This window comes from Canis aureus, chromosome 16 (assembly GCF_053574225.1).
Source record: "Canis aureus isolate CA01 chromosome 16, VMU_Caureus_v.1.0, whole genome shotgun sequence".
NCBI classification, from domain to species: Eukaryota; Metazoa; Chordata; class Mammalia; order Carnivora; family Canidae; genus Canis; species Canis aureus.
The window spans coordinates 21,661,742-21,676,667 of record NC_135626.1 but is presented as its reverse complement, the minus strand read 5'-3'; the positions used below and the strand labels follow the sequence as shown (position 1 = coordinate 21,676,667).

At 43.2% G+C, this 14,926-nt stretch overlaps 1 protein-coding gene and 1 long non-coding RNA gene across 3 annotated transcripts in view; one reads left to right on the top strand and one right to left on the bottom strand.

Moving 5' to 3' along the window:
- Positions 1 to 14,926, top strand: part of ASIC2 (acid sensing ion channel subunit 2) — a 994,452-nt gene that overhangs the window by 397,603 nt on the left and 581,923 nt on the right. The gene's annotated exons all lie outside the window — the stretch shown is intronic.
- The window catches only part of LOC144286106 (uncharacterized), a 28,238-nt gene that overhangs the window by 4,288 nt on the left and 9,024 nt on the right, over positions 1 to 14,926 (bottom strand). Inside the window, exons 2-4 of the long non-coding RNA XR_013354207.1 lie at positions 10,669 to 10,784; positions 9,415 to 9,498; positions 1,801 to 1,856 (exon numbers count right to left, since the gene is read on the bottom strand). This is a non-coding gene — a long non-coding RNA (uncharacterized LOC144286106). The remainder of the gene's footprint in view (positions 1 to 1,800; positions 1,857 to 9,414; positions 9,499 to 10,668; positions 10,785 to 14,926) is intronic.

The window sequence follows — 14,926 nt, the reverse complement described above, 5'->3', positions numbered from 1 at the left end:
AACTAGAAGAAAACAAATTTGTGTTGTTTTAAGCTATGAAATTCATGGAAATTTGTTACTGTAGTGATAAAGGCTAATACAGATTTTAAGAAAGGTTAAGTAACACACGCAATAAATATTAGAGCCAGAGTTGAAAACCAGGGCAGCCGGGATGGCTCAGTGGTTTAGCGCCACCTGCAGTCCAGGGCGTGATCCTGGAGACCCGGGATCGAGTCCCGCGTCGGGCTCCCTGAATGGAGCCTGCTTCTCCCTCTGCCTGTGTCTCTGCCTCTCTCTCTCTCTCTCTCTCTGTGTGTATTTCATGAATAAGTAAATAAAATCTTAAAAAAAAAAAACAAGCAGTCTGGCTTCAAAACTTTTTCTCTTAACTACTCTGTAACATGTACAATTTTACTGACATCATCCACTGAATGCATAAATGAGTAAGAAAAAGAAGAAAAAAGGAAAGAATATTAGGGGAAGAAAAGAAGGCAGAAAGAAAGACTTTTGTGTGAGTTTGATACAGCCTTGTGTTCTATACATTTCTATTATAAGGATATTTCTACTTTTTAACCATAATGATAGAGCTAGCTCATTCTGTCCTCCAGTGTTCCCTCCCATAGTGCTGGAAGCATCTAACAGTGAACTTTCTAGAATCCATGCCAACAACACTTTTGTCTGGGCATCTCTCTAAACAGGGCATGGTAGAAATTTCAAAACGCCAGGGGTACACAAGCACATTGCTTTGCATTCAGATTGGTAGGCTTTTAGTTGAGATTTAGGAAAATGTCCTTATCTCGTTGTGTCTGTAGACACACCATCTCACTCTCCTGATGAAGATTTCAACAACCTGTTTGGACCACACCTAGAGTTACCACATTTAGCAAATAGAAACCAGAATACTCAGGTAAAACTGAATCTCAGATAAATGGCAAGTAATTTTTATTTTTACCATACTTGTGCCTCGATCATTGCATGGGATAAATTTATACTAAAAATTATTTGTTGGGTGGCCTGAGTGGCTCAGTCAGTTAAGCAAGTGATTCTTTGACTTTGGCTCGGGTCATGATCTCAGGGTCGTGGGATTGAGCCCTGTGTTGGGCTGGGTGCTGTGTGTGGAGCCTGCTCTATGATTCTCTCCATCTCCCTCTGCCCTTGCCCTGCTGCTCTTTTGCTCTCTCATAAATAAAAAAATAAATAAATAAATAAATAAATAAATAAATAAATATTAAGGATTATTATTTGTTTATATAAAATTAAAATTTAACTAGGTATCCTGTTTTGTGTCTGGTAACTCTACCCATAGCGCACAAGTAGGGAAGCTATTCTAGGTCAGGAGACCTTTTATAAACCCCTCAAATCATGCTGAGGAGAACTGTCCATTCTGGGCCAGAATGGAGACAGGAATTTCCTGCTCTTCATGGACTTTCTGAGCAGGTGCCCCAGTCCCAGGCAGGGGTGAGAGCAACTAAGGGAAGATGAGGTGGGTGGGAAGAAGATGGGCTGGGATGGATATGGAATCCTCTGGCCAGCCTTCATGACCGAGAAGATGCTGTCCAGACACATTCAGCCTTCCAGATGATTCCTCCAGTGGCTCTAGAAATGGGGTGGTCATGTTAGCCAGGGGAATGAGTCACCTTTGGGAGACTTTGGGGCCTTTGGCTTTCATAGTTGCTTGCCTATGGGGTAGATACTCAGGTCTAGGAAAACTGAGCTTGGGGTGTGTGTCAGCTGTACTATTATCCCAACCTCATAATACCCCCTACCACCTGTCTGCTCAGAATCACCTCAACCAGCCCAATTCTTAATCTTGTTCCTTACCTTTACTTTTCTGCTAGCCATTGTATTGGTTTTTGTGAATTCAGTCCTCTATCAATCTATTAATTAACGAATAAACAAGAAATAGTTATTGAATGCCTTACTGTGTATAAAACAATATCTTGGCCCAAGAGTAAACACAAATATCTGTCCTCCAGGAGCTTATGGTCAAACTGAAAAAAAAAAAAAAAAGATTTGATTAGATGTGGGGAAAATGAGCAAATGACAAGATGGTTCTGTCATTTATGAAGCATTCATTAGACATCTATTGCCATGTTGGGTATTGGAGACATGGAAAACAAGGCTGAGAGTTCGGTTTGGCTGAGGAAAGTACAGAAATAATGAGTTGCTGGAATGAACAGGGAAGAGGGCCCTAACGCAGGCTGGAGACTAGGGGGTTTTGTTGAGGTGGTGAAATATGAACCATCTCTAGAAAAGAAGTCAGTTAGAAGAATGAAGGTTATGAGGCTGGTCGAAGGTATAGTGGAAAGGATGTTTCAGGCAGAAGGAAGCACATGTGTTGTGACAACCACAAGTGCTTGAAGGTGGCTAGAATGGAGATGGAACTAGAGGTGGCTGAGGAAAACCTGACTGTAGATTCAGAGATGAGGTCATTGCTAAGAGGTATAGTCAGAAAGGAGTATGACCTGGGCTGGAAGAGTTTGTCATAATGGAATTTCGTGCCCCTTGAGCTGTGGGAGCTGGCAAGTGTTATTAGACAGACCCACTGGGCTGGTCACTGGTGGGTGAGTGGGTAGGGTAGGTGGGGCTGTTTTGGATCATGGAAGGATCCAGTAGCTACTGATAGATGACCAGTTGACTTCAGGAATATTCTGCAGGAGGTAGATATCTTCAGAGCTAAGCAGAGCCTGGTGACATGATTGGGACAGGGTAGGGGTGGGTGAGAGATTACATTTGTTGAGCCACTCACTATCTTGGGAATACCACACAAGTTTTCTCATTGTCATAATAACCTGGCAAGTTACATATTGCCTCTATGGTCCATGTGAGGACATTCAGCTTCAAAAATGTTCAATAACTTCCCCAAGGCCACTTGGGGAAAGCTGGATTTGTACTGAGGTCTATCTGAATTCAAAGCCACAGAGATGCCTTCCCTCCCAACATCCCTTTGAGATCTTGAATATTGAATCCTGCCTCCTCCATTCATTGTGTGATTAGATGGAGAAAAATTTATTCACCAGAATTCCTCCTGGGGAGTGACCACTGAACCTGTCTGGAAAATATACTTGGATAAGCTGTTTTGGTACAGAGGGTGAACAAGGATTCTGAGAGCATGCTCAAGAAACAAAAGTGGTCTCCTAGCTGCTCTACCTGAGTCAAAAGTGTTAGGGGCTTTGCATTTGAACCTTGGTTTTCTTTGAAGGCTAATTGGTTTATCCTCTGGCCTCAGTTATCTCCTATAGCCTCAAGTAGAAATGCCAGCTTTGAAGAATCTAAATCCTGACCCTAAGCACTTGGACAGTGCAAGCCTATCACTCATTCATTCAACACGGGCATGCCACTCATGCTCAGCTAACCACTTATTCTGTAGCCAAAGGATAAGAGTTATGGTTTTTGCTCTCTGTGTCTTTACAATGTAATATTATTGCCTTCAGAATTTGAATTGAACACCCCTGTCCCCACGTAATTTTGAGTACATCTCTCCCGTAGATGTAAATATATTTATGACATAATATATTAAATACATGATATGCATAGACTGAATGTGTGCTCCCAAAATTAATATATTGAAGTCCTAATCCTTAATGTGATGATATTAGAAGGTGGAACCTTTGAGAGGTGATGAGGTCATAAGGGTGGAGCCCCCATGATAGAATTAGTGCTCTTATAAAAAGAGACACAAGCAGATGGTCTCTCTCAGCTAAATGAAGGGTGTGGCATGAAGGTGGCTGTCTGCAAGCTAGCAAGCAGATCTCATCGGGCACCAAATCTGCTAGCACCTTGATCCAGGACTTCCCAGCCCCCAGAACTGTGAGAAGGACATGTTTGCTGTTTAAGGTGCCTAGTCTATGGTATTGTCAAAACAGCCCAGGCTAAGACAACCATTATTCCAATAGTTTGAGAAAATAATGAAACATGCACAAAAGGAAGTTTGAAATAATGAAAAATAGATAAAATAAACACTATTAATTTAACATGTTTATTAACAAAGCATCATGAGAGATCCTGGATTATATCAGATAGTAATTTTGGCAATTACAACCTTTTTGCCTGACTTTTCTTTACAGTCCTAATTACATCAAAGTTGTTTTTAGCCTAGAAATCAGGCTGATGTTGGGCTAGCCCCAGGAGGACCATAGCACCCACACTGTTGGCATCATTTCAGCTCATGGTTTCTTCATAGGAATCTTTTGAAGCCACTTGTCTGTTTTGTAAGAGTTGGTTTAGTTAAAATGGGATAATATATTATAAAAGTTCTCTTAGTTGGGCACACACACAATCCATCACAGCATGTCTGCCAGTGAGAGAAGCAGGGCTCAGCACTGCTAACTCTACTGCTTGGACTTTCCCCCATCCTCCCTGGGGCCTCGTGGACTACAGGTGCAGGTGTGTCACCTAACACTGGACTGACTTAGAGCACTAGTGTCAATGTGTATAGAAAATATAAGTAAAGCTCAGCTCACACTTTTATCATCTCAACACTCACTGGACCACCTTGTGTATTCTACTTTAAAACTACCTGTCTGCAAGGTGAGGCATATCAATGTGAGCCAAAGAATCACACAGATGAATTTTTAAGTATCAACCATGATGCATGCAATGAAGAAAATTCCAGGCAGCTGAGACAGGGGCCTTGACTTTGCCTAGGTGACCAGGCACCCCTCCCTGCAGAATACCAATTGAGCTGAGCTCCAAAGACAAAACATAGTTTCCCAGATGAAGCATTGGAGAAGAGATGTCCAGATTAAAAAAACAACATTTGCAAAGGCCCTGAGGTCAGAGGAAGCAGAATCCATGAAGGGAACTGCACAAAGGCTGGTATGGAGGTACACAGAAGTCCAGAGGAACAGTGGTATAAGATAGACCTTGACATTTCTTAGACTCTTAGGATGCATTTCAAATAAGGTGCTGAGAAAATATCCAGGTATGAAAAGAGTCTGAGAGGTCAGAACCAGCGATGGTTAGAACAGATTGCTCAGTGGGTCCCTGGGTGAGGAGAGGTTTGGAGTGGTAGGTAGTAGGGGCTCCATGGACTCTGGGGAGGTCTGTCCTAAGCCCATTGATATTCAGAGACTATCCCAGAAACCAAAAGAGATTAATAATGACAGAGGGTAGTGAAGTGTGCAGGGAAGGACTAGGGATCCATTGACAACAATCACAGCTGCCGATAAAAACTCCAATACACTGTCTACTGGCAAGTCTTTCCCTCATTTTAAAATTACAGTCTGTGTCCCTACGCCCCCACTGCAGTGTTAAATTATACACTAGTTCCTCTGCCACGTGGTACAGCTCAACCCAGCTCTGTCCAGAAGCTCCAGGCACGGAGACTTTCAAATGAAATATAAATTGTCTTATAACCTGCATTTAATTAATGCCACTTTACACTTAAGATCTAAAAAGAAAACTCTATAAACACACTTCTGCATGCAAGCACATCCTGCAAAGGCTGGAGGAAGGGAAAGGGAACAAAACTGAGCATTGATCTCAGTTACATTCAATGAGCAAAACATGCTTCTTTACTTTGGGTAAACATCATCGGATCCATTGGAAGCCATTCACAAAGCTCATACTGAGAAACTAATATTTACCCTGAGACATTTGTGTTTTGGGGAGACAGTATTGTGTAGGCAAAGGGGAAGGGTTTTGGAATCACACCCAGGTTTGAGCTTGAGATCCTTCAGTTACCTGTCATGTGAGCCTGGAAAGTTTGCTTAATCCCTCAAAGCCTCAATGTTGTCATTTGCCAAACACGGACAATACATTCACCTCACAGGGTTATTATGAAGATTAAATGAGATAGCGAACGGACAGGACCCATCCCTCTGATACATACCAAGTTCCCCAGCAGTGCATGGGGGTCCCCAGACCTGTTGCATGACATCATCTAGGAAGAATTAGCAAAGAGGCTACAATTGGCAAGTCTTCACCCATTTCCATTTCACTGCTCGCCCAGGACAAGTATAAACTCTTTTGAAAAACTTTGACCTTTTCAAGCACCCAACTCTGTTATTTTTATGACTCACTTGCTGGTATATGACCTTGGTCAAGTCACTTAAATGCTTCTTATTATACCTTGTGTATTCTTGGAAGGAACCTTAAATTCTAGGAAGAAAAGGGAAAGGAAGGTAGGAAGAAAGGAGGGTAGGAGTATGAGAAGGAGGGAAGGAAGGAGAGAAGGAAAGATGGGAAAACCAATAGCAGTAAAGTAAGAAGCATTTGAATAGAGCTTCCTCTTTGTCAGGCCCTGTTGTGAAGTCTGAAAACATCTATTCATTCAACCATCCCAGGGATCCTCTGAGGCAGGAACTATAGTCCTCTCCATTTCACAGACGAGGAAACCAAGGCTCTGCTATCTCCTGTGTGGCTTCAGGCAAGTTGCTTGGCTTGTCTGACCCTCCATTTCTTCATCTTTAAGATAGGAAGAGTAATAGCATTCACCTTACTAAGTCTTTGCCAAGTGTTCTGGTGAGAATTAAGTAATATAACACACACAAAAGATCTTATTATCATGCATAGTAGGGAGTGTTCTTTCCCAAGGAAGAAATGAGCAAAGATGGCCTCATTTGTCTCTTCCAATAGCCTTGGAGGGACAAGGAATGCAGGGGTGAATAGAGGGGAGAGTGTCCAAGATTGGAAGAGTGTGCTGCAAGTCCTGAGATGTTTGGGAGGGAAGAGGGCAGTGAAATCTCATCCTTGTAGGGTTCTGGGGTCCCAGGGCAGAAACAGGTGCCAGACTAGGTCCTGCAATGGATTTATTTCTGCCCAGCACTCGACTTTCCACCAGATTTCCCACAAATGTGATGGGACAGAAAAGAGAGACCTGACTTCCAACTCAGAACAATTCCAGGACTTGTTTCCACAGTAAAAGCCAATGAATTAGCACAACTAGCCTGCAAACAGGTTTGACTTCCCAGTCCTCTAAAGTATTTCCCCAAATAAATTTCTGCTTCTGCAAGGTTGGTGGGCATAAAGCAAAGCTCAGATAACATTTTTAGATGTTCTCTAAAGACCCCGTCACTAGATTTGAGGTCCTAGAGGAAGGACACTAAGCTATGAAGCATATAGGGAAACTGAGGCCCAGAGTTATTTGTTATCTTGCCTGAGGCCATACCACTCGACTTACAGGGGAAGGTGGATCCATTTGGTTACAAAGCTTCAGGCCTTCTGTTCATATTTATTCTACAAAAGTGGTAGCCCTTGGAGATGGGCAATCGGGCAGCCCTGAGTGAGGCAATCTGGCTTGGATCCAGGTAACTTCTCGTCCCAGGCTCCTTCCATCATGCTACAGGAACATCTCACAGAGAATCTGCCTTTTGAAGAAGTTAATGCTCAGAAGTATAGGAACTACTTTCTGAGGTTCAGGTTCTTACAATCAGGGCAGTAGCTTGCTAGACATGAGCTCAAGTTCACACAGGGTGCTTGCTCTTGGAAGCTGGTGCTAAATGAGACTTAGTGCCAGCTGAGTGGCAGGGTAAAGGAAAGGAAGTTGTGGTAGCAACAGAGAACAACATGGGCCCCAACGGATGGGAGTTTAGCTTGGATCCACTCCTGGAGTTAAGTCAGACAGGGTCACAGTGTAGCTTACAGAGAGTTCAGCTGGAAAATCTCAAGGAGGCCAGGTAGTAAAAAGGCAGCCTGGTGAGGTGTTTAGACCAGAGGCTGAGATCTGTTCTGTTTCTTAAATTCCGAGTATGACACAAAATAGATGAAAATAGGGGAAGGGAAGGAAAAATAAAATAAGAAGAAAACAGAGAAAGAGGCAAACCATAAGAGACTCTAAACTCTAGGGAACAAACCGAGGGTTGCTGGAGGTGAGGGGGTTGGGGAATGGGGTCACTGGGTGATGGGCATTAAGGAGGGCACTTGATGGAATGAGCACTGGGTATTATATACAACTGATGAATTACTAAATTCTACCCCTGAAACTAATAATACACTGTATGTCTCACTTAAATTGAAGTTAAATAAAAAATTAAAAAAAAAAAAACAGAGGCTGAGATCAAGGTTAAGAAGCCAGAGGTGTGGTTTAAAGTGGAGCAGGTTTGTGCATTAAGGGTAGGTTTGTGGGTTTGAAAGAGTCCTGCAGCTCTCAGCCTGTGGTGCAGTGAGAGGGTGATGTTCAAGAGTACTAAGCAGGAGCTGGAGAAGAGGGGCTTGGTGGTGGGAGGTCGTGAGTGTCTAAGAGAGCGACCTTATTGCAATGAAATCCTCCAGGGAACCACAGAACATAAAGATGGGATGCAAGCATGGCCAACCACTCTCTCTGGTGTCCACACTAGGTCCCTCTGCCTTTGCGCCTGCTCTCGTTCCAGAGCACAAGTGCTTTAAGTGAAGTAGCAAAGAAAGGGAGGATCAGTATCGGACTGGCCCCTGTAAGCCACACTCACACCTCACAAAGGAAGACTGCAGGAACTTGCCCCATTGGCCAAAGGAGATTTAGCTTCCCAGCCTTTTTCTGCTCATCTGGACCTTTGGCAAGTGTGGGACTCTTTGTCTCTCTTTGTTTTAAAAAAAAGACCCTATTGTCTTGCCCCCCACTGTGCGTGAGGCTCACACCACTTCCAAAGAACAGCAAATTGGACTGAGCCCAGATGGAAGCCCAGGCTTTGAACAGTGTTTATGACTGGGACTAGTGGGGTCAGGTCAGGGCTGTGCAGGCTTCAGCCAGGGCCTCCCTAACATACTGGTTGTCAGGCTTTTACTTCTCTGGCGTGGGGGCAGGTCTCCCAAGAGGCATGAGCTAATTATATCCCCAAGGAGTTGTTAGAAGACAGCCAAACACCATGCTTCCCCAGGGCTCTGATTAGTTCTGGTGCACCTCCCCACATTCTCATCATGCCCTTTATTAGGTCGCTGTTGGATTCCAACTAAGTTTAATTCAGCATTGGCTTCTCTAAACATCCCAGAGATGACGATTATGCAGCCGACGTTTTCTAGAAACTGCCGAAGGTATCTGAGGCCACCAACTTAAGAGCTCTTGAAAGCCATGTTGCTTGTTTAATGTGAGCTTTCTGGGGAGCTGGCCCAGAACCCTCTGCCAAAATCTTTGCAGACTGCTCCCTTCTTCCACTCCCCAAGCACCTCATTTAGTTAAGTGGTTTTGCCTTCTGTAGGTTGTTTTGTAATTGGGGTGATTATTCATTCCCGTCACAAGACAGAAGTGGGAGGAAGAGGCTGGCTCGGGACCCCAAATACTCTGCCCTGCATCCTGCTATATTTCATCTCTCCTCTTGCTCTGAGCACTTGGCTTCTCCTGAGCTTTGAGGGGCCGGCACATGGTCAGTCAGTCCCAGCTGCCTCATGGCCACTGTTCAGAAGTAACAGCTCCTTTGCCATAATGAGGTCAGGCTAGGGGAGAAAGGCAATGGGGATTTTGCTAGCCAGCCAGCCAGGGAGACATAGTGACCCACAGCTTAGCTAGTCTATGCACTGTACCTGCCAAGCAAAGAAGCCCTGGATGGGTGGATGTCCTGGATGAGGTGTTCTGTTCAGTTTCCTCTACAGGTCAGCAGGGGTTACCTGTAAGTGTGGTTAAGGAGGTGGTCAAGGATATGCCATGTCAGGGTGTTATCAGTAGTGCTAGAGAAACACATGGCCATGTTGGGAGGCCCATTCACTCTCTTGTCACACAGCATGCTGAGGATTACACATGTTACTGGAGGAACATCCCCTAAAAAGAATCCATGGTTTCCTCTCTATAAACAACACCACTCTGACACTGACCTTGTGGGGTTTTTCCCCACACCAACAAATTCTCTGATACAACTGGGTATCTTACCTGGAGTTGGTATCAGATTCCACAAGTTAAGAGCCCAGTCCCCCATGACTGCTCCTGCTTCAGGTGACAATTACGGGTCAGGCCTCCCATAATTCTGACCCATCATCTATTAATAGGGGGTTTCCACAACCCCATCCTCATATTCAGTGATTTGCTAGAATGGCTCACAGAACTCAGGAAAGTACTTTACTTACTATTATCTATCTATTGTAAAAGGATACAACTCAAGAATAGCCAGATGAAAGAGAAGTACAGGCCAAGGTATGGGGAAGGATGTGGTGTTTCTATGCCCTCTCCAGGGGCACCACTCTCCCAGCATCCCAACATATTCACAAACCTGGAAGATCTCCAAATTATGCACTTCAGGGTTTTTTATGGAGGTTTCATTACATAGATGTGATTGATCATTAACCGAGTCTCCAATATCTCTGCTCTGCCTGAAGGATAGGGACTGAAAGTTCCAAGCTTCTAATCATGGTGTGATCTTTCTAGTGACCAAGTCCCCTCCTGAAGCCATCCAGGAGCTCACCTAGAATCCCCTCATTGGAATAACAGACACACATCCTAGGAAATTCCAAGGAATTGAGGAGATTTGTGTCAGGAATTGAGGTCAGAGACCAAATATTAGAACAAAAGATGTTCCAAGCATCTTTATAAGAACAGGAAACTACAAAGGTTTTGGAGCTCTGGCTAGGATCTGAGGATGAAGACCAAAATATATATTTCTTATTATATCATAATATCATGTCCCCTGTCTCAAATGTTCATCCAAGAATCCCCTCTTAGCCAGTCTGCCCATCCTCGCTATTCTCATTGTTCTGGCTCAGACATCTTGCTCTCAATATCTGCTTCAGTTTCCCAGACCTTGTTTGGATGAACCATAAAGACTCCCTTCTCTGGCTTTCTCATACCTGAACAACGCTTCTCTTCCAGCAACACCCTCACACAACTTCTCCCTCTGCATACACTCTTAATTTTAGCCACAGTCAGAGTTGCTGGTAAGAGGATTCATCCATGGGCTTTAGTCCTGTGGGAAACAAGTTTGTTAGGGAGACAAGTCATTAAACAGTTAAAACTCAGCATGATAAGATCCTTGATAGGGGAGCACTGGTGATACGGAAGCACAGAGGGAGAACACAAAACCCAGAGTGGGAGGTTCAAAGAAGACTTCCTGGCGGAAGAGATTTCTCAAGTGAGACCTGAAGGAGTGGGGAGAAAATTGCAGGCAGCCAGAGCAGTATATGTAAAGATTCAGACCAGAGAAAACCAGGCAAGTTTGGAGACAGATGAGAAGTAGAAGGGTACATATCAGCCTTGCCTGGGAGGCTCCATGAGCCCAGGATTTGAGTTCTGTTCCAGAAACAGGTATAGATTGGTCCTAAGCCACTCACAATCTTGGGGGCAGGGACATACCTAGAGATAATAGAACATCAAGAATCTGATGATTTAATATGAGAATTGAACCTATGGTCTTATTTGTATTAACACAACCTTCATATCACTTATAAGAAATCTGGTGTCAATTTGATTCTTCTTTTTTCTTTTTTTAGAGATTATTCTTAGATATAATAAGAATCTATTCTTATAAGAATAGATTAAGAATATAAGAATAAGAATAATCTATTCTTAGATAATAGATATTCTTAACTATTATCTCACTGTTGAGTATTTAAGTCATTTTTGGGTTATAATTCCATAATATTATGATTAGCACTTCTGAACATAAAGTCTTTCTTCTTCTATCCCCTTCCCTATGATTTTCAGTTCCCAGGAAAGAATCCAATGACTGGAATTGCTAGGGCAAATATTACAAACATCCCAAGGGCCCTTTCTATTTCCACTATGCCATGCTGCTTCTAAAAACAAACAACAAGGGGGATCCCTGGGTGGCTCAGCGGTTTGGCGCCTGCCTTTGGCCCAGGGCATGATCTTGGGGTCCCGGGATCGAGTCCCACGTCGGGCTCTCCGTGTGGAGCCTGCTTCTCCCTCTGTCTCTGCCCCCCCCCTTTCTCTGTGTGTGTGTGTCTATCATGGATAAATAAATAAAAATCTTAAAAAAACAAACAACAAAAGATAGAAATTATAGCACTCTCTCCCCCGTCAAAAAAAAGTACTAACTCAGTTTGAACCAGGAATCAGAACCACTTAATTTAATTTCTGCTCTAACTTGAGAAATTAAAAAAAGAAAATTATCTCTCTTCATTATAGGCATACAGAACATAGTGATATTTTTTTCTATATGAGGACTGAATAGACCATTCAACACCCAATTCATTGCATGATGATTAATTATTGCCGAATTTTATTGGACAGGAAAAATAGAATCAATCAGAGCAGTAATCATACTCAAAATAGAGGTATAATCTTGCAGAATCACACTTAGATTTGAATGAGATAGATCCAATAAGAGAAGTAGTGGGTATGTCTTCCTGGAAAAGTCATGGAACTCAGCAAAAGCTGAATACTGATTCAGGAGTGCTCAAGAGTCATTGACTCAAGGTAGACAAACAGGAATGGGAAGCCCAAGAGCGAATTAGAAATTGAGATGTCAGTTCATGGAGCTGGGGTGGGTAGCAGCATGGGTTATTTGCATGGAAGCTAGAAGAATCGAGTGGGCTGACCCATTCTCCAACATTTCGGAAGGCAGATGCACCCAAAGCAGAGCAATAATCCAGACAGATTTCTGGTACAGGATTGGGAAACTGGAGGAAAAATTATAAGGGAGATAGGAAGCAAGGACCACACGCCAGGTATCATGCCAAATGCTTTACATATACCTAACTCTCACAGTAATGCTCTAAGACAAAGTTATTCCAACTTTACAAGTGGGGGCAAATGAGGTTCGTAGAGCAGAAAGCCTTTTTCCTTAGGTGCCAGGTCTATCTGGTGTTTTGCCCAATACTGTGCTAGAAGTGGAATCAATATGGAGCTAGAAAACTAATGGAAAGGGCCAGAAACTGCCTCATGTCCAAGATTCATGGTGTGCAGCTGACCCAGTGGAATAATAGAGTGGAGAGGAGCCAGTCAAGATGCTGCCCAAGGGACTTTTCTAAGAGTTAAACGGTCTTCTTTTTGACCAAGAAAAACTCACCCTGTAGATGGCTTAGCATCCTAGAAACCTTTCAGTTGCCTGTTTTACCACATTTTTCTAAAGTCTGCTTCATTTGATGTAGATTATCTTCAGTTACCTTGGGAGCAATTTTAGTCTGAGAGCTCTGGACCTCAAACCAAAGACAGGTGATTATACCAACCATCTTGGCTTTAGGATTCCCAATAATATAAAGACATTATAAACCATGGCTTCTACAAATAATTTCTTCCCCTACCTTTCAGGTCTGATATCACATTGCTGGACTATGGCGACTACTATAGAGAGAGAGACTATGTCAGTCCTCGTAACTTTATTTCTTCCAGGTCAGGAGCAGGTTATTGCTTGAGGCTCAGAGCCAAGAACCCAAGGACAGAGCTACAAAGCCATCCTGGGCATCCATTTACCAGCCCAGACATGCTTCGGGGAGAAATGGCTGCTCAAATTTTTCACTGAAGAGGAAATAAAATTGGTTTCACATCAGTTTATGTAAATACTTAGTCTCCTCTCGACCTTCATATCTTCAACCAGAAGCCATAACAAGCTGTCTCGTGCTCCTGATGAGCTTTTGGGCATGTGGGGAAGAGTAAGAGATGGCATGAATCAAATCCCTGCTAAGTCCCTTGTCCTTCCCAGTGTCTTATCCCACCCTTATAATATCTGTAAGACAGACATTTGCAGATCCATTTTGTATGTGAAAAATGAGGCTCAGAGAGTCTTAAATAGAGTAGAAAGAACAGAGAGTACATGGATTTTGTGGACCTGAAATCCAATTCCAGCTCTTTCAGTCTCTAAGCTTCAATATTCTCATCTGCTAAAAGGAGCTTAATGCTTGTTCTTCTGAATTGTTTCAAGGAACAAATGAAATTATGCACACAGATTGTCCTGTACCATGCCTGCATGTATCAAGAACTCCACAGTCCACAGTTGTTACTCTCGTTAATAATAATAATGTTTATAGGTAGTTAGTGTTAGAGGTGGGTGCTGACTTTGGTGCTGGACTGTTCCAGAGCCCACGTTTTTTTTCTATGCCACATGTTCTGAAATTAAACATATTGCTTCTATTTAGAAGACTGGGAAGGTGGCCAAAGCAATCCATGGCCTCCTTAAACTTCTGGGAAACTTGAATTCTAGAAACTAATAAAAGAGTAATACCAAATACCTGAAACAGGGAGATTGTTGCAGGCCTGGAGCCAGGCAAGCAAACTGTAATTGACCTAGCTTCTGTTCGGCGAAACTGGGATCAAAGTACTCATTCCAGAAGACTGTACCAGCTGAATATTTTTTTTTTATAATTACATGCAGAAAGAGTTCCCTTTACCCCAGGAAACAACGTGTGCTGAACTTCTAATATTTTAGGTGTATTATACATTATTCTATGTAACCATCTCAAAGAACCCATAAGTCAAACGATGGTAGGTTCTGTAGAAGGGAAGAAGGGAGATGGAAAGAGGTGCCGGGGTGGGTGATGCTATTTTAAATATTATGGTTGGGAAGCCTCACTGATTGGAGGAGAGCTCTAAAGGCAGCCCCATTGTTAATGAAGATAGACCAGAGAAGAAGGCCAACAAACTCTCTTCTGTCACCTGAACTTCTGGCTTCCTCTACCCTGGGAATGATAGCAGTGGTCCCATCCCTTAGAATAAAGTGTAAGGTCTGAGCCCTGCATGGCTTTATCTTCACAGCACCCTTAATGGTTTAGACAGAGATATCCTTCCCTTTTCGGGAGATGCAGTCAAACCACAAAGAAGAAAAGCCTGCCAAGCTCATATGGCCAGGAAGCGGAAGAATGGGAATTGGACTTCCAGTCAATTGATACCAATTTCTATTCCCTCTCAACTGTATCAAGCTGGGCCTGCCAGATGTGTACCAATCCCTGGTTTTTGGTCCTTCCAGTCTCTGGTGACATATAGCAGCATTCCAATTAGTCCCTGGCATTGCTGTTGATAAGCACTGGGGAGTTTGGGGAGCAGACATGCTCAGGCATGTTTCATGAATGTGTATTCCTCTTGTTGCCAATGTGGCAGCTTCCCTGAGATGGGAGAAGGTTCCCTCATCTGTATCACAACTCTGGTCAGCAA